General features: G+C 39.1%; 1 long non-coding RNA gene across 1 annotated transcript in view; it reads right to left on the reverse strand.

Annotated features, from left to right (window-relative positions):
* Positions 1-3,610: 3,610 nt before the first annotated feature.
* The window catches only part of LOC118153600 (uncharacterized), a 57,508-nt gene continuing 39,470 nt past the window's right edge, over positions 3,611-21,648 (reverse strand). Inside the window, exons 2-3 of the long non-coding RNA XR_004742869.3 lie at positions 11,333-11,427; positions 3,611-5,601 (exon numbers count right to left, since the gene is read on the reverse strand). This is a non-coding gene — a long non-coding RNA (uncharacterized LOC118153600). The remainder of the gene's footprint in view (positions 5,602-11,332; positions 11,428-21,648) is intronic.

A 21,648-nucleotide genomic window follows, 5' to 3' on the forward strand; every position in this document is an offset into this window, starting at 1 on the left:
TATTCCAAGTTGAAAGGAAAAGTCTAAATAATGTCATAACTTGGGGTGAACTCAGCTGTACAACTTGCTGGAAACAGTGGGATAGGAGAAACAGATAGAACAAGAGCCTGGTGAGGCTGATGCAATGAGAGAGGCCACAGGACAAGCACTCTGTGCAGAGGTGGGGACCTGAAGTTATTTTAGCCTAAGGATATTATCCATAACTGTCCAGTGCAGGTCAGAAGGAGCAGAGAACCAGAGCCAATGTCCTAGAAATGGGAGACCCTCAATATCATGTACCTAGAATCTAAAAGACACATTGTCAGAGAGGGTAAAAAGGCAAAATCAGTCTCTATTCCTCTGGTGTGCAGTGTACCAAGAGCTGGAAATGTACATGGGCCCCAAACAGATAAGAGGTTCATCTCAATGGAGAACTTGCATGCCAGGCATGGCATCTGGGACAGCCCCCAGTCCTAGGGCCTTTGCCATCATGAAGATGAGCACCACTGATCTCACAAACCAGTTTCTCCTACTACAAATTCTCACGTCAGTACACAGGGCCTCTCCTTACTTCAGAGCCATAACAAAAGTACAGGGAGTCATCGTCTCCATTTATATTTGATACCCAAGTTCAGATGACACAGTTATCTCCCAAACCAGCTTTCTTATCACCACCCCTACCTCCATTGACTCATTTGAAACCTCACTATATATCCCCTGGATTATTTTAACAGCCTCCTGGTTGTTCCTGTTGCTTTCAGACTTTTCCTAAGCCAAATAAATGGGACTGTCCAAAGGATACTTCTGGAATGCAAATATAAGCATGACATTTATAAACTCCCCTGATAAAATTCTTCAAGTTCCCTTCCACACGGAAAAGTGTAAAATTCAAAACTCAGGGTGAAATTATGTTTCTGATAAATAAGCTGAAATAATTCATCACCAGCAGACTTGCACTACAAGAAATATTAAAGACTGTTCTTCCAGCAGAAGGAAAATGATGCCAGCTGAGAACTGAGAACAGCTGAGAAAATTACAGGCATGAGAAACATTAGAAATGGAATATATAAGTGAGTACACATAAAACACTATTTTTCTCATTTTTTATTTCTTCAAATGACATATCTTTGAGGAAAGAATAATGCTATTTATAGCATATGCATAAATAAAATTGGCAACAAAAGATGGAAGGAGATAAATGAAAGCATATAAGGTATATAAGATTTTTACATTATGTGTGAAGTGAGATGATATCATTTAAAGGTAGGCTGAAGTTAGCTAAAGGTGTGTGTTATATTCCCTAGAGTAATACTAAAAACTAAAGAAAGGGATAGCTAATAAGGCAGTAGTGAAAATAATAGAACACTAAAACAATAATTGACAATAAAGGATGCGGAAAAGAAGACAATTAATAAAAAATATAGCAAGAGTATAGATTTGAACTTACTATATCAATAACTACATTAAATGTTACTAATCTTGACACTCCAATTAAAAGACACATTGTCAGAGAGGTTAAAAAGGCAATACCCAAATATAGGCCAACTGTAGAAAGCCCTCTTTAACTATAAAGTCATAGTGTGGTTATAAGTTGAAGGATACAAAATTAAATACCATGTAAACGAACGCTAGGCATAGTCTAGAATGTCTATATTAATGATCTACAATGTAAACATCAGGATAAGCAATATTTTCAGAAGAAAGATGAAGCATTTCATAATGAAAAACTGGAAAGTACATCTAGAAGATATAACATTTTCAATCTGTATACACACCTAATAACAGAGCTTCAACAATGCCTGAAACCAAAGTTGGTAGAACTTAAAAGACAGACAAATTTATAATTATAGTTAAATATGTTAACATTGCTCACTCAGTAATTATTAGAACAAGTCAGCAGGTAATTATTAGAACAAGTAGTAAAGGTATATAGATGACTTTGATAACATTAAAAACCAACTCAACCTAAGTGAAATGTGTTGAATGGTCCACTCAACAAGAGAATATGCATTCTTTTCAGGTGCACAGAGAAGATTATATGGTGTTAGATTATATTGTGGGCTATAAAACAAGTATCAATGAATCCCAAAAATCTAAAATTATTCAGAGTATCTTCTCTGAAAATAATAAAATTAAATTATAACCAATAATACAAACATTCTGTTTGAAACATCTCCAAAATTTACAAACTCAACAACACATGCCTATATAGACTGAAAAAAAATAAATCACAAAAGAATTATGAACTATTTTGAACTGAAATATAATGGCATCAGAAAATATTAAAACAATTTTGGAAAGAGCTAAACCAGCATGTAGCTGGAAATGTATATTAAGTGCTTATATTAGAAAATAAAAATCATATAAAATGAGTGACCTGAGCTTTCATTTAAGTAATCTATAAAAGAAAAGCAAGTTAAACCTGAAGGAAGTAGAAGTAAGAAAGTAATAAGAGAGGAAGCCAATAAAATAAAAATTAGACAAAACAGAAAAATCAATGAAACTGAAGCTGTTTCTGTAGAACTATAAATAAAATTTATAAACTCTTAAATAGACTAATAGTATTTTTTAAAAAGAAGAAACATTTCCAATAGTTGAATGTAAACAGGGACATCACTACAAATCCACAGAAATTTTAGAGTAAACAAATAAGGGAACATAATAAACAAATTTATCCTAATAAATTTGATAACTTAGCTAAAATCAATAAATCTTTGAAAGATACAGGTTACCAATATTGACTCAAGAAGAAATAGAAAACTTGAATAGTCCCATATCAAATTTTAATTAGCAACTGCCTCACCAAGAAAACTCCAAGCAAAGAGGACTTCATTGGTGAATTCCATTAAATATTTATAAAATAAATAACAATTCTACCTAAACTCTTTCAAAAAGAGAGTATGGAGGAAGATTTCCAAATCATTTCATGAGGCCAGTTTTATGCTTACCCAAAACCAGACAAAATCTTATAACAAAAGCATACTTTAGACTGATACTCTTTATGAAAAAAGACACAAAAATCCTTAATCCTTAGTAAATTATAATCATCTAGATATAAAAGGTAGTGCATTATGAAAAGTAGATTCCAGAGTTTCATGACTGGCTTAACATTTTAAAATGTACTTTAGTTCACTATATAATAAGAATAAAGAATAAAAAATCTAATCATGTTGGAGTATAAACACATATTCATATGTATGACAAAATTTAACACCTTTTTATGATAAAATTTCATATAACTAGGAATAGAATAAAAACACCTCAATGTTATACAGACCACCCATGAAATATCTGCAGATAATGTCATAATCAAGAATGAAAGACTTATACCTATGAAATACAGAAAAAACCATAATCAATAATGAAAGACTGAATTCTTATCCTCTAATTTCTGGAATAAGGAAAGATATCAGTTCTCACCACTTCTATTTAATATTGTTACTGAAGTCGAATAAAAGTGATACAGATTACAAAACAATTAAAGCTTCCCTTATTTGCAGACAACATGATCATGTGCATACAATGTCCTAAAGAAACTAAAAAAAAAAGTTATTAGAACTAACAGATTTTTAAAAGATCACAGAATACAAGTTCAACATTCAGAAATGAATTTTAATCTATACATCAGAAAGAAACAATTGAAAACTAAAATTTAAAATACAATACCATTTATACTATCATCTCAAAATATAAAACTGTTAGGACAAACTTAATAAAATATGTACAAGACCGCTAAACCTAAAATTTCAATGCAATGCTGAAAGAAATTAAAAGTCTAAGTAAATTGAGAGATACATCATGTCCATGGATTGGAAGACTCAATACTGTTAATGACAATTCTCTCACAATTGATCTACATTCAACATCATTCTAATCAAAATTCTGGCAGGCTATTTGTGTAGAAATTGAAAAAATATACACTTTAAAAGAATGAATTTTATTTTTTGTGAGTTATAAACCAATAAAGTTGATTTTTGAAAATATATATACATATATACACATAACAACAACTGCTATCAAAGTAAACCCATTAGGAAGTTAGAATAACCTTTTTTGGAAGAGAATATAAAAGGTCAAAAAAACATTATGAATTTAAAAATTTATCTAAAATAAACTAAACTTGAAAATAGAAATAATGGGTCAACTTGGAATAGCAAAATCACATTACCTGCTACCAGGCAGAAGTGAGAGCTAATGAGCTAAGATAATTTCAGTACAAAAAACTTTAACTGAAAACTTACATTTTTGCATACCTGAGTATTTTGCCTATGAAATATTATCTCTGGTTCCTTGTCAATGAGGAGAATATTTATACCTCACACTTGAGGCATGAAGATCACTATGCTAATGGAAGACTTGGTCCCTAAGATTGCTAGAATGACTATGCAAAGAATTGGAGATTGGAGCCAAGACTAAACTCTGATATTAAATCCAGTGCTTCAAAAGACCTAAAAGAACATTTGTACCTCTGAAATATACCAAATTTCTGATAAAGGATCTGGTCACCTTCTCTAAAACAGACAGGAGCTTTCTGTTTTGAATGGAATCTCATTCTATTTTCAGCATGCTTTCTGATGGTTTCTTCATAGACTTGCAGAGCTAAGAGATGAGCATATACATCAAACTTTGGCTTGGCCTATATCAAACATAAGGGACTCTTACCTTCTTTGATCTTAATAATATTTATAATTTATTTTGCCTGAATTTCAGGAGCATTTTAAGCAGTTACATTGCTGTGTATGGATAAACTGCACCATATTATCATAAATGCAGGGCTATATACTTCTACTCATGAACTCTCAAGGTGTTTGTTTTCATCTCTTCTTCTTGACTGACAAGATCACGTTTTTAATATGAATTGTTACACAACATCTTATCTGATTGTTTGATTCCACACTTGGAGAGATACAGCCTGCACCCTTGAAGGAATATCAGCAGGTGAACATGAGAACATTACTTGAAAGCATGAGACAAAGCCTCAAAGCATCAGGGTGTCTGGGAAACAATAAGCAACCACACAATGAGTATTCTTGGATTCCAAGATAAGAAGACTTGTGGAACACCTGAACAAATAGATAAGGATTCCTGAAGGAAAGTGCATCACAGATTACTTCAGCAGCTGCATCATCCAAACTTAAGCAAATTTTCTTATATTCAATCTTCAGAGTGAGCAAAACACAGCTTCCAAGTTTACTCTAAACAAGTCTCAGAAGAAAGATGATAGGAAAGAGGTGATCTTTGGCAACGTAATCACACTGCTTAACTTGGTGCTGGGGGAGCCTCTTTCAAGATGGTTCAATATGGCTGGAAGTTGATCGTGACTGTTGGCTGAGAGCTCAGCCAGGGCTGTAGATCAGTAGGCACTGATTCCTCTCCATGTGAGCCTCTCCACAGTTGTGTAGGCTTCATCACAGTATGGTGGCTGGGTTCCAGGAGCCAGCGACCCTCAAAGAATAAAATTAAAGTACATGGCATTCTGATGATCTAGCCTCAGAAATTATATAGTATCATTCCTACTGGAGTCTCTTGGTTGAAGCAGTCAGGAAGAGCCACACAAATTCAAGGAGAACAGACGCAGACACCACCTCTTGATGGGGGAAGAGCTTAATGTTCCAGAAGAGCCTGTGATATGGAAAATACAGCTGTACTCTTCTGTGGAAGATAATCTGCCAGATCAAATAACTTTGAGAACTATTCTCCATTTCTCCACTTCTCTATGCACTCTGTTGTGTGATTTTTTTTTACACATGGAAAGTAATACTGCACACCATTATGTATACATGAATAATGTAATGGAAAAAGTAAAATAATGTCTTCCCTAACCTTGATTACAAAAATGTTTTATTTTTCATTTTTGTTACCAGTTTTTTCGCTTACTACTCACATCGTATGTTCATAGTCAAAGATTTTATAATCATCAGTTCTCATCATGGATGGGATAAAATAAGTGACAACAAGAATACATGTATGTAACATCACTTTACCTACCAATGGCAGATAGTTCTTTCTATGTGAATACATATCTTTCCTCCAAATTATTCTTAACATATTTTCCCATAAAATCACAACCAATCTTTCATGGTTAGCATGTGTGAAAAATGTTTTGCCATGCTAGTACAGTTTGATAATGTAGCTGCCTGGACCAAGGTGTTAAAAGCAGGGGAAAAACTGAACCTAGATGGGGAAAGAAGGGAGTAAGAACTTAAAATAATATGTGGAAACAAAATGAATCACTACATTACCCCCAAATAGTTGGTAAGACAAGAGCCAGGCTGCACTATGACAGATTCAGTTCAGATTTAAGATGAGATTGGGGATATCTATGAAGATACAATGTGGGAAAATCTAGGCGAGGTATAGTTAGGGAATTTCAGGGTTGTGCTGGAAAGATATCAAATTTAGAGTAAGACTGTGACCAGAACTCTGCTCAAACAGGTGTAGTGCTAGCCTCAAGTATGGATCGACAAGAACAAGCAGTGGCCAGCACTAGCCTTATAAATGAAGATCACAAGCAGGACTCCCCTTCACAGGTTCCCATGTAGGGAAAGAGAAGTCCTGAGCAGGGGCCTTCTCCCGGCAGAACAGGTTCCGTCATAGCCAGGTTTATATGATAATAACCAAATTCTTCTAATACCTAGGTAATGCTGACATTAGGCTCTCCCTCTTCTGCACTAGTGTTTTCCAACTGGGTGTGCATGTGAGACTAATCTAGAAAGCATTAAAAGAAAAACCACAGAAGACTGATCTCATTTAGGCTCTTGGTTGCATAAGCCATCAACAAAATTTGAATCAATTGAAGTTAGCATGAAAATAAGGAGCACGTTCTAAATAACCAAGGGTAAATGAAACAAGGAATATGCAGGATGTTCATTAAGAAAAGCGACCTATTGTTGACCAAAATAAATGAAGTTGCAAAAGGACATGTTCAGTCTGACACATTTTGTACAAAAGTTTTAAACATACAAAACACTATATATGTTGTTATGGACAAATAAGTATGTTGTGAAATTGTAAGTTAAAAATGCACAAAATGGCAACACACAAAAAGACAGTGCAGCATTTTTTAATGTTACTTTTGAGAGTAGAGGAAAATGTATGTGGAAGAATGTGCCTGTTTCTGTAACCTTTTAGATGTCAATTTTAAAATATTTGAAGCATACACAAAAGGCAACATGTCAACATTTGATCACTATGTCTATTTTTAATTTTTCTCTATGAAATAGTTATTATTTAAATGAAATCAATAAATAGAAGAAGATAATGATGGAGAAATGAAAATGATGAAGTAAGATAAGAAGGAAAGTAAGAAAAGGAAGGAGAAGAAGAGGTGAAAAAGAGAAAGAAGAATAGAGTAAGAAGGAGTAGGAGGAGAGAGGAGAGAAGAAAGAGGATAAAAGGAAGAAAAGAAGGAAGTTCCCAAATATTAATAAGAAAAAAAATTTTAAATCCCCCTTGGATCTATGTTGAAAACTTGACAGCCTGTTTATGATTCATTTAGACGAAATAAATGCATGAGAATGACCCTAGATGTAAAATAAATAATTAAAAAGGTGAAATCCACCCTGTCAGATGTCAAATCATACTATACAGCTATAGTAATTCAAACACAGAACAAAAATAAGACTACACATTATTTAAAGCATGGGGAAGAATTACTAAGTAAATATGGCACAGATGATTGGTTAAATATTTGGGAATTATAGTAAGGCAAATATCCCCTCCTTTACCTCATAAAATTTACCTAATTTGATTTAAATTGATCAAAAATTCAAATATTAAAGAAGTCATAAAAGAATTGACAAAAAAAAAAAGCAAACAGATGCATCTGATTCATCTCAGGGTAGAGGTGCCCTAACTATAAATCAAAGGGAGAGAAAATCCATAAAGAAAATGTTAGGACCGGGCGTGGTGGCTCAAGCCCATATCAAGCCTGTAATCCCGGCACTTTGGGAGGCAGAAGTGGCAGCACCACTTGAGATCAGGAGTTCAAGACCACCCTGGCCAACATGGTAAAACTCCATCTCTACTTAAAACACAACAAATTAGCCAGGCATGGTAGCAGGTACCTTAATCCCAGCTACTCGGGAGTCTGAGGCAGGAGGATCACTTGAATGTCGGGGGCGGAGGAGTAGGCTGGCACTGCACTCCAGTCTGGGTGACAGAGAAAGAGTCTGGAAGGAAAGAAAGAAGAAAGAAAGCAAAGCAAGGAAGGAGAGGAGAGGAGGGGAGGGGAGGGAGGGGAAGGGAAGGGAGGGGAGGGGAGGGGAGGGGTGGGGGTGGGAAAATGTTTAGGAGGTTTTTAAAAATTGGAACACCCAATTCTGATGTGGGTATCATGAGACGGATACTTTCTTACAATGCTCGTGTGAATAATTAGTAAAACCTTTCAGCAACATAGATTAAAACCTTAAATGATAATATTCCCTTCAAGCCAGTGGTTCTACTTCTAAGAATTTAACCTAATAAATAATAACAAATGCACACAAAGATTTAAGTACATGCATGTTCATTTCATCATTTGCAGTATTCCAAAGTAGTTGATAATTTACAAGCTCAGTGATAGAGAATGGAGAAGTACTCTCCATACAATGCTAACTGGCAAAAAGGACACATAAGAATAACATGGACCTAATCATATAAATAGAATGTATGTAGATTGTGAGTCTCTGGAAATTATTCCTGTTTGATTTATTCTTCTTTACAGATGTATGTATTCTATAATTGACATGAATTTTTTTATTTTCATAAATTGTATTAAATTATGATATATTGATTTTGAGTCAAGAAATACATAAAGAAATATAAACTTACTAAATGCTCTCTTTCACTCCACTCTCCTACCTCCATTTTCCAGAAGTTTATCAGAGTTTCTTGTGTATACTTTCAAAGACAACTGTCTTTGGATATGAACACATATCTCTGGAAACATCACATAGATACATGTTCATGTGTACAGTATGTGTATACATATATATCACACTAAGATACTAACATAAGCTTCCTGTGTGCCAGGGCAGTTTCTGGTTTGGGGAACATGATGATTCACTTATGATGATCCCAGTCAGTGGTTTATGTAAACATAAACGCAGATAATTCTGAGAGGCACTAAAATAAAGGTAGAAAGTTAGAATCAGGAACTTAAAGTTGGATTTTATCCTTTTTCTCATCAGTGTAGATTTTGTTTTTATTTTTTTAATTCTTTTTTTAGGTTCAGGGTATACACGTGCGGGTTTGTTAGATGGGCGTATCATTATGTGATGCTGAGGTCTAGGCTTCTAATGAGAACGTGATCTTTTCTAATGATGAAGTATGAGGTTGGAGGTTGGAGGTATAGAAGGGCTTCCTGGAGGAGCCGGCCCTTGATATGGACACCAAAAAGGGAGATAGACTCTCCAGGATATATTAATCTCAGATGGAGATAGAGAAAGGCTATTTCTGACAGATGGAGGAGGCTAAGTTAGGGAAGTTGAGAACAAGATCAGACCTGCTGGGCCCAGAAATTATAGAAAACGTGAGTGAAAGCTAGGACAGGAGAGGTTGTTTCATGGCCCATCATAAGGGATCTCGACATGTGATGTGAATTCTGGTTACCTGTCTTTTGGTGGTAGGAGGTCTTTGTGGTTTTGAGCAGGACGGTGCTGCTGCTGACAGAGACAAGGACAGAATGAAGAGGGCGACGAGAAGGCAGGAAGGTAAGTCAGCCAGCTTAATTATTAAAGAGATGAAGAAGGCCAGAACTAGGGTACTTTTAGTGTAAAGGGGGAAAGGGAGAGCAATTCAGAGAGATCATGGAGTGGAGGGCAATACAGCAGGGTTAGAAAGCTAAGCTGTGCCTGGGACATCTGATTCCCAGGGGAGATGGTCAGGAAGGATGGAAGTGATAAGAAAGAGGGCTTCCCCCTTCTTGCATTTCAAACACATGTTCAATGTAACTCAAACTTTTTAAAAGACTTCTTGTGGCTTTTTAACTTCCTGTGTCAGGTTCTTCATAGTCACCCAAGTCAAAGCCTAAAGAAACCAAAGAACATTTCTAGGAGAGGTTGAAAAATGGTGCCCGGAGTCACCTCCAGTCACCTCCAGCTCAGGAGCATGGAATCCTTACTAGAAAGATGTAGGACTTGCTGGAAAAGCAATAGGCATATCGACAGGTCAAGTGCTCTTAACCCTGCCAAAGAAAGAAGGGCTGACAGTGAAACCCACATAAGTCATTTCAAAGGCCCATATTTCCTAAGAGTCTTTAGCCTGCACAGGATTCCAGTCGCCCCTTCTGATCTCTGTATTTTTGCCTGGACTCTCCTATGTGGTGGTCACAGCTGAAGGGGTGAATAGTACTATGTTTTGATCTTGGTAACACAGTAATTAGTTATTTTTTGAATGACCTGTTGCCATAGTGATTAATAAGCAAAAGCTCTAATCCTAGCCTGCCACTGAGTTCACACATGTGAGGCACATAGAATAGGGTGGCACAGAGAGAGCACACCATCTATATTGGCTATGGTGTGTATTCATATTAATGGAAACATCACACTTCGGTTCTAAAAATGTCTGTTTCAGTTTCTCTAACCCTCCAACCTAGACTCAGTCCTGTATTTGCCTTGAAAAAGTAGGTAAGCATGAAATGACTCTTGCCATCGTCATAAAGTCGGGATCCTCTGCACCCACTGTGGGTCTATCTGTGGCCACTCCAGCCATGATTGTGAGGTCTGGGTGACTGGGCTTTGACTCAGACCTGCTTTGCACTCAGCCAGGCACCTTTTTTAGAACTGAAGCCCTATTCTGACCTCCAGTCCACTTGGCTTGGGCCCCAACACCTGTCTGGCCTTAAGAACCTCTCCACACACACTGATGCCATTCCCCAAACCAGGCAGCCTGCCCTGAGCCTGTCCTGGCTTGACTGCCACTCCTAGAAGAATTTCTGCTGTCGTCCTCTTCTGCCCCAGTTCAGACCCCCTTATATTTTATTTCTGGACTGAATCAAGTCATAGTAACCATGCTCCTTTCTCATTATTTAATACAAGCCTTGTCCTGTCCTGGCTGCCTCCCTTTCCAGGGGGCGGATGCTTTTGAATTCTCAGCCTGATCCCATTCAAAGCATGAGATGAGGGATCTTAGAAATCCGAACTCCCCATTCTATGGATGAGAAACAGTGGCTCAGATACAGGAAGTACATTCTTCCATCTTACACTCTGATTGTAGGACAGATACAAGGTAAAATCCCAGCCCCTGGGAAACATGTGTCTTGGAATATTACTACAATTCCAAAAGGCTATGGCTTGTTTCCTCCACTTGTCCTTAGGCAACCTCCAAGAGAATTTCTTTCTGAGACCATACTTAGCAGGAAATTCCTTCTTACAGAATAGTCAAGGTCCTCAGATGTATAAACCCATTCTCTCCTTCCGGCATTCGGGAGTTGTCAGGATATTTTGGTCTGTCAGTAACCCATGGTGGCTGAAACAGAGAAAGATACATCATTGGAATCCTTGAAGCAGAAAAAACAACATCAAATGTTTCCCCCGTGTCAAAACCATAAGTGTAGAACCAAGTATCCACAATTATTTCAATTTCCCTCATCTTCTGGACTTTGCCACAGAGCCTAAATTGATGCACCAAGATATCTGACACATTCGTAGAAGTCTCCCTGGCCACTTCCAGTGACCCAAGCAAACACATAGAAAGTCTGACCCAGGAGGTTTGTAGCCCACTGGGACTTGGGGATCCTCCTGCTCCCAGCGTGCTGCTGAGACTATTGGAATTATGTTCCCAGTCTTTGGCATTTCCATGCATGAACAGATTCTAAATTAAGCCAAAATCAAGTGCTAGAGGACTAAGTCCTGTACTTGCAATAATTTTGAATTCCATCCCCTCATCTATTGACACATGGTTTCCAACAAATCATACAACCCAGATTGCAGGGTCCAGCTCTTAAAATTTTAAAAATAAACAAAAACAAAAATGGAAAAACTTGTCTTGCTTTATCCACATAATTGAATCGTCTAGTTAAAAGACCAAGTACACAAAGGTGCTTTGAGAGTTGTAAAAATGTAACAAAACCATTCCACTTTCTTTCTAATATGCAATGCAAATCTTTCAAGGGTATCAGAAAACAAACAATGTAAAATGAGGATCAGCTGTTGGCATACACAGTCCCAAATGTTGCTTCCTCGTCTGTAAAATGGGAGCAAGAGCAGTGCCACTTCGTAAGGATGTTTTAAGATTTAGAACATAATGACAGGCATATGATGACAGTTTTCAGTTCAAGTCATATTTTTAAATGAGATCCAGAACATTCCCTGCCACTCCAGCTGATCTTGGGAGGCATTCCACCCTCTTTACTGCTCTCCTGAAATGACGTGACAAGGTTCTTCCCTGGATTCTGTAGTGTTTTAAAGAAAAATTTCAAAGATTCCCAAGAGGCTTTTCTAAAGGGGTTAGGGCAACTGAAGGGAATGACAGGCAAGAAATAAGCAGCCATGGCATTTAACAAGATGAGGGTGGCTTCTCACCTTCAGCACATTTCACGTAGCCTGGGAGTCCCTTTCCAGTTCCCATCACACTTTCCCATCAGGGCGGCCATCTTAAAACCCTGAAATGATGCTCTCCTCCCAAAGCATCAAGTCTCCTGAAGGTCTAAAATCAAAGTGGAAGGACTAGGAGGCCCCTTGCCAAGCCTTCTAAGATCATATTTTCTGGCTGAGTATGGCCTCCTCCCCAGACATTTAACACTGGGTGTGCCTCTCTCTTTTAGGGAATGCTGGGCCCACCCACAGGGATATAGATTTACCACAGAGGCAAAATGAACAATGATCAACGATCTGCAGCACGGAACATAGACACAAACAATGGAAGAGTGGGAAAAAAAAATTGTTTCCCTAGAGAAGCACTCTATCTATGCAAATAGCTAGGATCAGTATCCTCCTACTTATGTATTTTTTATTTTCTCTGCAAGAGACAAAGTGGCAGAAAATGCCTCTAAAGAAAGAAATCCTAAGCCTCCACAGAAAAGAATAAAGGGAAGGAAGGATGTTGGAATGCAAAAGCTGGGAAAAGAGGTTGGCTCTTCAATTTGGGAGTAAACTATACTCATGGCCCTTAAGAGAGGATGTCCTGTCAGTGAGAAAGAGGAGTCTCTGGGAAGACAGAGGCATGGGAGAAAGATCATTCCAAAATGTGTCAGAATTTCCTCTAACTTCATCTCTCCCTAGCCAGCCTGCCTCCCAGTATATGCATATATGTATATATATATATATGTCTGTCTGTCTTTACAGCTAAGGCAAGACGAAGGGAGAAAAGCCCTTCTGCCATGGGGCTTTACCAATCCTCACATAGCATTCATAATAATAACCCCATCACTCATCAAAGGTGCTCTGCAGGCCAGGCCTCACTGGGCCTGGGCAACTCTCTGATCCCGCTGCCAGCTCAGGCTATAATTGCAAACACCCTGCCCCCGGGAAGTGTCAGGTTATGTGAAGACACTTGGGCTTTGCTGGTGTCTGTAAAATGCAAGTTCAAGGGGACTTTTTAACATCAGAAGCAAAAATATGAGAGTCAAAAGACAGGTCCCTTGTGCCCTGTAGAAGATCACAGTAGAGATAAGAAGTAGGAGGCAATTGCTCTGAAGGTGGGGAAAATAATTTGAAAGCAACTGAACAGACACAAGGTAATTACCGCCCAGACACAGCACAGGCAAAGCGGCCTTTGCTTTCAGGGAAACAAGTGAACAGACCAAGCCAGGAGGAGAGACCTGGGTCTTGTGAGATGGGTGAATGTCAGTGTTTACTTCCCGATAGGAAGGCAGGGAGAGAGAGAAAATGGCCCCCCAAATGCCCTCTCATACTTAACAATTTTGTGAACCAAGTTAGATATGGGTTTTTCTCAACTTTCGATTCAGTTTTGGAAGTGCGCCTGTGTGTGCATGTGTAAATGAGTGTGTGTGTGTGAGATAAGCTAGAAAGGACATGAAAACATGAAGGAAAAGTGTGCAAGAGACATCAAAAATGCTACCTCCTATCTGATTCTAACTTTATGACATTCTGGAAAAGGTAAAACTGTGAAAACAGTAAAAATATCAGCTGTTGCCAAGGGTTCAGGGACAGAGAGGGAAAGATGAATGGGTGGAGCTCAGAGAATTTTTAGAACAGTGAAACTCTATTGCATGATACTGTAATGCAGGGTACACGTCATTATACATTGTTCAAACACCTAGAATGTACAACACAGAGTGAGCCCTAAAGTATGGGCTTCAATTAATAATGATATGTTAATATTGGCTCATCAGGCCAGGCGCAGTGACTCATGCCTGTGATCCCAGCACTCTGGGAGGCCGAGGTGGGTGGATCATTGAAGTCAGAAGTCTGAGACCAGCCTGGCCAACATGGTGAAACCACATCTCTGCTAAAAATACAACATTAACTGGGTGTGGTGGTGCACACCTGTAAACCCAGCTACTCAGGAGGCTGAGGCAGAGGTTCTAGTGAGCCAAGATTGGGCCATTGCACTCTAGCCTGGGCAACAGAGCAAGACTGTGTCTAATATATGTGTGTGTGATATATATATTTATATATATATATGCTCATTGATTAAACAAAAGTACCCCTCTAATGAAGCTGTTGATAATGGGGTACTGTGTGTGGCAGGGAAAAGGAGTCTTTATTTTCCACTCAAATTTTCTGTAAACTTAAAACTGCTCTAAAAAGAGTCTACTAATTTAAATAAAAGAGAGAGAGAGAAGAGATGTGTGTGTGAATGTGGGGTTAAACATTTAAATACCCCTCACCATCCCAATAAAAAGTTGACAGTTTTGTAATCAGCGAAAAATTGGGTATCCTAGCCCAGAAAACAGCCTCAGAGTAAAAATTTAGAAGTACCTGGAATCCAACTTGGGTGTAGTTTAATTTCATCAAAATCCAGGAAAATAGTTAACATCATCCTACCCCAGCAAAGAAACAAAGAAGGCTGTTCCCTGTGGGGCTCAGTGGTAGGGCTTCCTGGACTCTGACTGAGGGCTGCTTTCATGTTAGTGTCGTTTGTTTTCATTCCATTCCATTACCTACTGATACATTTATAACTAAAATTGAAATGAGTCACAAGAAAAGAATGACAGTGCACTTGGATGTTAAATTCTTGTGAGGTCTTACAAAGGCTTGTTCTCATAGCAATGCATCGAAAGAGAGTCACTCTACTGAAGATCCTGGCACTGTCCAAACCCAACAGTTAGCACACAAAGAAACACAGCGAAGGAACGCGGTATTGCCCAGGAATGTTTCTTGAAAAACGAGGGCACCATCTCTTGTAAGAACAATTGTGCTGTTCCCTCGTCTTGCTGTCTTCCGGTCTATTCTCACAGCCATCAGAGACATCATTCTAAAACACAAATGTAACGGTGCCACTTTTTTACCTGACACCAGACAGTTTTTTGGATATCTCTGGATGACCTGGGCAGTGCTTAGCACTTTCTTCATAGCAAACTGTCCCCTACTTACTTCATACTGGGTGGCCCAAGGAAGATCCCAACTGGGTTTCTCAAGCTAAGCAAGAAGACTGGACTTTGACCCAAGTAATACCAAGGATTAGCATGCTAGTCCACTAACATATACTACCAGATGTGAGCAGGTAAGCCAAATTTTAAATCACTGAGTCAAGAGTACTCACTTACCGAATTCTCATGGTCGGGTGGGGATGGTGATCTTAGAATGTTCACCAAAACAATTTCATTTGTGAAAGAAAGGCATTTCAGGTAGAGACATCCTCAAGAGAGCCTATGCATTTCAGTTAGGGAAGAGCCTCACATATCCTTTTAGTGAAGGGAGTGGCAATAATTACTAATTATTGTAGAAATCCTCAAAGTTTGCATTTTCTAAGTCCCTGGCATGAAGACGTCCTCTGCTTGCCTCAAATTGGCATATTTGGAATACACTTTAATTATAAGAACTTGCCAGAGACTGGGGATAATCTATGGAGGAAAGAGAAGTCAAATGTTCTGAGTTTCAATGCTCACATCATTCCAATGGTGTGGGCTTTCTCCTATTTTACAGATGAGGAGACTGAGACTGAGAGAGGACAGTGATCACAGACAGTCAAACTGAGTAAGCAGCATAACTGAGTTTCAAACTGAGGTCTACATGCCACTAAAAGCTGTGCATTTGGTACAAGTTCACCACTGTTTATGCATGTAAATGTGTATGGAAGCTGGTTGTTGAGAGGAGAGTAAAAGGCAAAGACTGACACATTTTAATCTTGTGTTGGCAAATATATGTATTAAAATTGAACTACTTAATAAAAATATACCTTTACAGAGCGTTTATTGTGTCAAACACTAAGTGTTTTGTAGGTATCATCCACTTAATTCCTACAGTAACTCAGTAAGCTTGATGTGGCAGATTGTATTACATTATTGTTCCCAGCTATTCACTCTCTTCCCTGTAAAATTTCATGCACTCCTGCTCATTGTTTTATGACTTATAGTATTGCCCTGTAGGCAGAATATACTTTCCTACCCTAATGATCAGATGGGCCATGTGACTTGCTTGGCCCAATGACATGAGAACAGATGTGCTGCTTGCCATGTCTTAAGAGAAACTCTCAGAGGCTTGCAAGTCTCTCAGCTCATAGCCTGGATCTTCGGATAAGAAATCGCATGAGCAGCAGCATAGCAGTCGACCTGCAGCTGAGTGACAAATGAAAGTTGTAAGTCAATGAGATCTTGGGGGTGTTTGTTACTGCAGCTCAGCTGATGGATACAAATGAGGTATTTTACAAATGACTGACTGAAGCTGGGGGAGACATCTTTCCCATGCTCACACCACTTATAAGTGTTGAAGTCTGGATTTAGATCCATTTCTACTCGACTTAAATGTCTGTGCCATTTTAGTTAGAATTTAAAACCCTTCTGCAAAACCCAAAGTAGATCACATGAGGCCACTTCCCAGACAGGAAATAAAGACACCGACTCTGGAGTCTCAGCATGTTCCACGTTTCCTGTGGCTTCTCCAATCTTCCAAGCCCTGACGGATTTCAGTGGATTCCAGCTTGAAGCATCCATTTTGTTACCTTAGTGATTTCTTAAAAGAGAATAAAATCTCTGACCCTACCATCTATTCCAGGCATTCTGTAACAACCTAATAATTGGGCTCTCTCCCCCAATTGTCCCCCTTATAGACTTATCCACACTATACTTAAGACAAGCTTTTAAAAATGATCTTGACTCTCCCTGGCTTAAAACCTTTTGGTGGCTTCTCACCGCTTTCAGAATAAAATCCTAAATGGCCTGTCTCTTGCCAGCCTCCCCTAATATATCTTATAGTGTGCCATTCCCTGCTTATTATGTGCCAGACATAATGACACCCTTTTAGTCACCAAATGGGCAAGGTGTTTTTCCCCAGCTCATAGCCTTTCCATGTGGGATCCTTTCTGTCTTCAGCACCCTTCCATCTCATCTCTACAGCCTCAACTCAAATGTCAGAAACTATACTGTATGAAGTATTTCCAAAATCCTTGTTCATATCCTTCATCTGGTTCACCCAGGAAATGTACTTTCTGGCCTGCTTGACATTAGATTTTATCATGTGACTGATTCTGAGCTACTGAAATGTAAGTGGAAGTGAGGTGTATCCAGCCATCCAGGCTGCACCATCCTCCAGCCCCCTCTTCCTCTGCCTCCGATCCTGGCCATACCAATTACTTTAATCTCTGTCATGCCACTATCTTTGCTTCACTTATGATATTTGTCACCATCTGGAAATATCTTCTTTTCATTACTACCAGATCATTTTCCATGTCCCATGCAGACTTGAAGCTCAAAGAAGGCAGGGGCTTTATTCATCTGTTTAGTTACGTCACAGTCCCCATCACAATAGCTACACAAAATAGACACTCAATATTTCTGAAGTACATAAATATATAAGGAATAAATGAATACAGCTCTTGTAAAAATGAGTTAATTTATGTAATTAGTAAGCGTCTGACAGAAAGTAAGCTCTCAGCTAATGTATCTAATAATGGACATGAAGAATTGAAACAAAAGGTCTTTCCTTTTATTTCTGTGCTATGAAAAAGAAGGAACACAGATAAGGTTATGACTTGGGACCAAAGGTCTATAGGAGGCAGTCTCAGTCTTGAATATAGAGGTGGCCTGGGAGAACAGTCACTGGGGAGTAGGCAGTGAGAGTGGACTCTGCTTCATTAGTCAGAACTTCTCTTCATAACAGCAACACAATGCTGGAATTATTAGTAAGGGTCTCATATGCTAGGGCCAGGATATGATATACCTTCTGCATCCACACCACAGAGCCTCTTATAAGAATTGTTCCATACGTTTGGTATAAATTTATTGGGCTTAGACTATGTGCAAAATTTTGGCTGAATTCTGTGATTAAAAGATAAATAAACTACCACCCCTCCCCACAACAAACCAGAGTGAGAAACAGACATGGAAACAAATAATTAAAACCAAAATATGACTAGTAGTACGATAGCAGGATGGATAAGAGGATACTGGAGCAGAGAAAAAAAAGAGTGCCTCTGTCTGTGGAGTCAAAAAGGCTCTAAGAGGCGACTTCACAGATGGACCTTAAAAAACACGTGTAAGTTTCCCAAGAAGACATGGTGGGAAGGGCATTCTAGAATGAGGGAACAGTATACGTAGAGTGCGGAGTCATGGCACGGCCCTCACACATCTTGGAAAGGGTGGTAAGTTCTGGTGGTTTAAGTATAAGGTAAGTACATCTCACAGGTATTGGAATGTGTGGTTTTGCTTTCGCTTTCTCCACTTGAAAGATATGTGGGAAACAGACACACTAAAAATTATGCATGGGAAAAAATTAATCTACTGGTGAAAAATCAAAGATTTACTGATTGTTTTTGAATATACAGTGTTGTTGTAGTGTGTTTGTTCCTTCAAGCTAATAATAGGGATAATTTCCGGCATCCAGACTGTTTCAAGTTCTTTCTTAAATGTATTGCTCAGGCAATGTTCTACTAGCAAAACTGCAAACTCAAAGTTGGAAAAGAATGACCCAGAATACCAACAGCCTAACAACCACGTGTTCATATTCCCATGTTCCTTTGAGGCTTCAGTTTGACTGGCCCATTTCCTTTCCCAGGAGACTTCATGAATGAAAACAGGACTTGACTGCATTTGAACTATGGCAGAACACTGCAGGGGCTCTTGAAGGATATGTATAGAACACCTGTCCCTGGAGAACATAAACTAGAACATAAACTAGAAAGAGAGCTGGCCATTGTCCACTCTTGAAGGTGTAGTTTTCCAGGATAAGGAGAATCAGTATGCATCTCTAGTTCACGGGTTTTTTAATCTTGGATCCAGACACATAGGACCCTCCTAGTCTGCTGTGGGTGGAGTAGGGGGTGTCCACGGAAAGTGTTTTGGAATCCAGGAGTCACTTGAAATTGTATGCCAAAGTATTTTGTAAGTCTACATGTGAGTTTTCCAGGGAAATGGTCCTTTGTTTTTTGGAGAGCTTGTGTATGATTTAAGTTTGAAGGTTTCTCTAGTTGTTTTCTGTCTATTCACCAGATCACATTGAATCAACATGTTTCCAACTTATTGTTCAGAAGCCTGGGAACTAAACAAGCCTGACTCCCAGTTTTTGGCAAAGAATAGAGCTTTTTCCTAGGCAGTCTTTCAGAAAATCCTGCTATTTCTCCTTCCAAAATACATCTCAAATTTGTCATGTGTCTCCATCTCCATCACCAAGCCCCTGGCCACCAAGCCTCCCGATCATCTCTCACCAGAACAAATGCCAAAGACTTCAAGGAGGCCTCTTTTGTTCACCCTTTCCTTGCTGCAACCTAATTTTCATAGAGTATCTTGAGTGATACTTTTTAAAATGAACATTATGGGCCGGGCATGGTGGCTCAAGCCTGTAATCCCAGCACTTTGGGAGGCCGAGGCGGGTGGATCACGAGGTCAACAGATCGAGACCATCTTGGTCAACATGGTGAAACCCCGTCTCTACTAAAATTACAAAAAATTAGCTGGGCATGGTGGTGCGTGCCTGTAATCCCAGCTGCTCAGGAGGCTGAGGCAGGAGAATTGCCTGAACCCAGGAGGCGGAGGTTGCGGTGAGCCAAGATTGCGCCATTGCACTCCAGCCTGGGTAACAAGAGCGAAACTCCGTCTCAAAAAAAAAAAAAAAAAAATGAACATTATGTCACCACCACACTGAAAATTCTCCAGCAGTTTTTCATGTTGCCTTCAATGTGATCCAAGTTTCTTAGTATCCAAGGGCCCTAAAGCCCTACATGACCAATTTTTTTTGCACTTTTACAACCTCAGTTGATGCCACCTTCCCTTTTGCTCACTAGAATCCAGCTGGGTTGGACTTCTGCTCCTGACCTTGTCCAGTTATTTCACACCTCCAGGCCCACATCCATGGAGTTCCACCTTCTGGAATGTTCTTCTCCTTTCTTCACATGAATAGCTTCTTGCTATCACTTAGGTAAGTCTCAACTTAATATGGCAATACTTGTCATGCTGTAGGCTGAATGGCTGGATAAATATGGTAATGGATGGATGGATGGATGGATGGATGAATGAATGAATGAAAAAATGAAAAAGAAGGCCTAGTAAGTAGTCTTCAGCCTCCATCTTTCTGTATAGAACTAATGCCAACCCCCGAGGGGTTCTAGGCTGTCAGATATGCTGGGATGGCAATAGTGGTCAATGGGGGTATGAGTTGGAAAGAGTTGAGAAGGGCATGCTGAGGACAATTAAAGGTTGCTTATTAGAGTGTGTGGCCTGCAGTCTGAACCACACTTTTCTCAAGGGCTTGATGTGTCTAAGTTTAATTTGAGGCAACATCTGTATTTTAGACTGTAGTAAGGGAGGCAGGGGAGGGAAGGAGGATTTTCAAACTGAATATAGCACACTAAGGGGCTAAAAGAAATATTTGGAAGGCCTTCAGGGACCTTTCCTTGATCAAGGAAATCTGAGAATGGTTTTAGATGAGCAAGAGAAGAGTTGGAATGAAGGTGACGATGATCTGATATTCAACCAAGGCTCACAACAAATGGCCCAGGGACGGGTGGGACAGAAGGTCACCTTGTCCTCTTTCTCTAGCTAGGCTGACAAACCATCACACCTCCAGTAAAACTCACAAGCATTGATGTTCTTAATTTCTTACCTTCTTTGTCCCCATTCCTATCAATGTCTGGCTCAAATCTCCAATCTTGTCTGCCTCCCATTCCTGCCCCTACTTGTAAAGCTGGTTTGCTTATGCTAGAGCCCAGGGTCCTTATCTACCTCTAGCCCAGTATGCTCTGACCTTTGGTTCTCCCTTTTGAGATACTTTTTAGGAGGGTCCCTTAACCCAAACTCTTTCTCCAGGAATCAAATAATCTTTGTCCTGTGATTTGTACTCTAGTCAGGTCTGCTCAGGTCTGAGAGGGGGAATTTGAGGGCCAGTCTCTGTTAACTTGTATGACTTTGTTTTTAGGGAGGGAGTATAGCTTCTTAGTTAAAACCATGGTCTGTCTTTTTTTTTTTAATTTTACTTTAAGTTCTGGGGTACATGTGCAGATCTTGAAGGATTGTTACATAGGTATACATATGCCATGGTGGTTTGCTGCCTCCCTTCCCCTGTCACCTACATTAGGTATTTCTCCTAATGTTATTCCTCCCCAATCTCCCCACCCCCTGCTATCCCTTCCCTA

Source organism: Callithrix jacchus, chromosome 5 (assembly GCF_049354715.1).
Source record: "Callithrix jacchus isolate 240 chromosome 5, calJac240_pri, whole genome shotgun sequence".
NCBI classification, from domain to species: domain Eukaryota; kingdom Metazoa; phylum Chordata; class Mammalia; order Primates; family Cebidae; genus Callithrix; species Callithrix jacchus.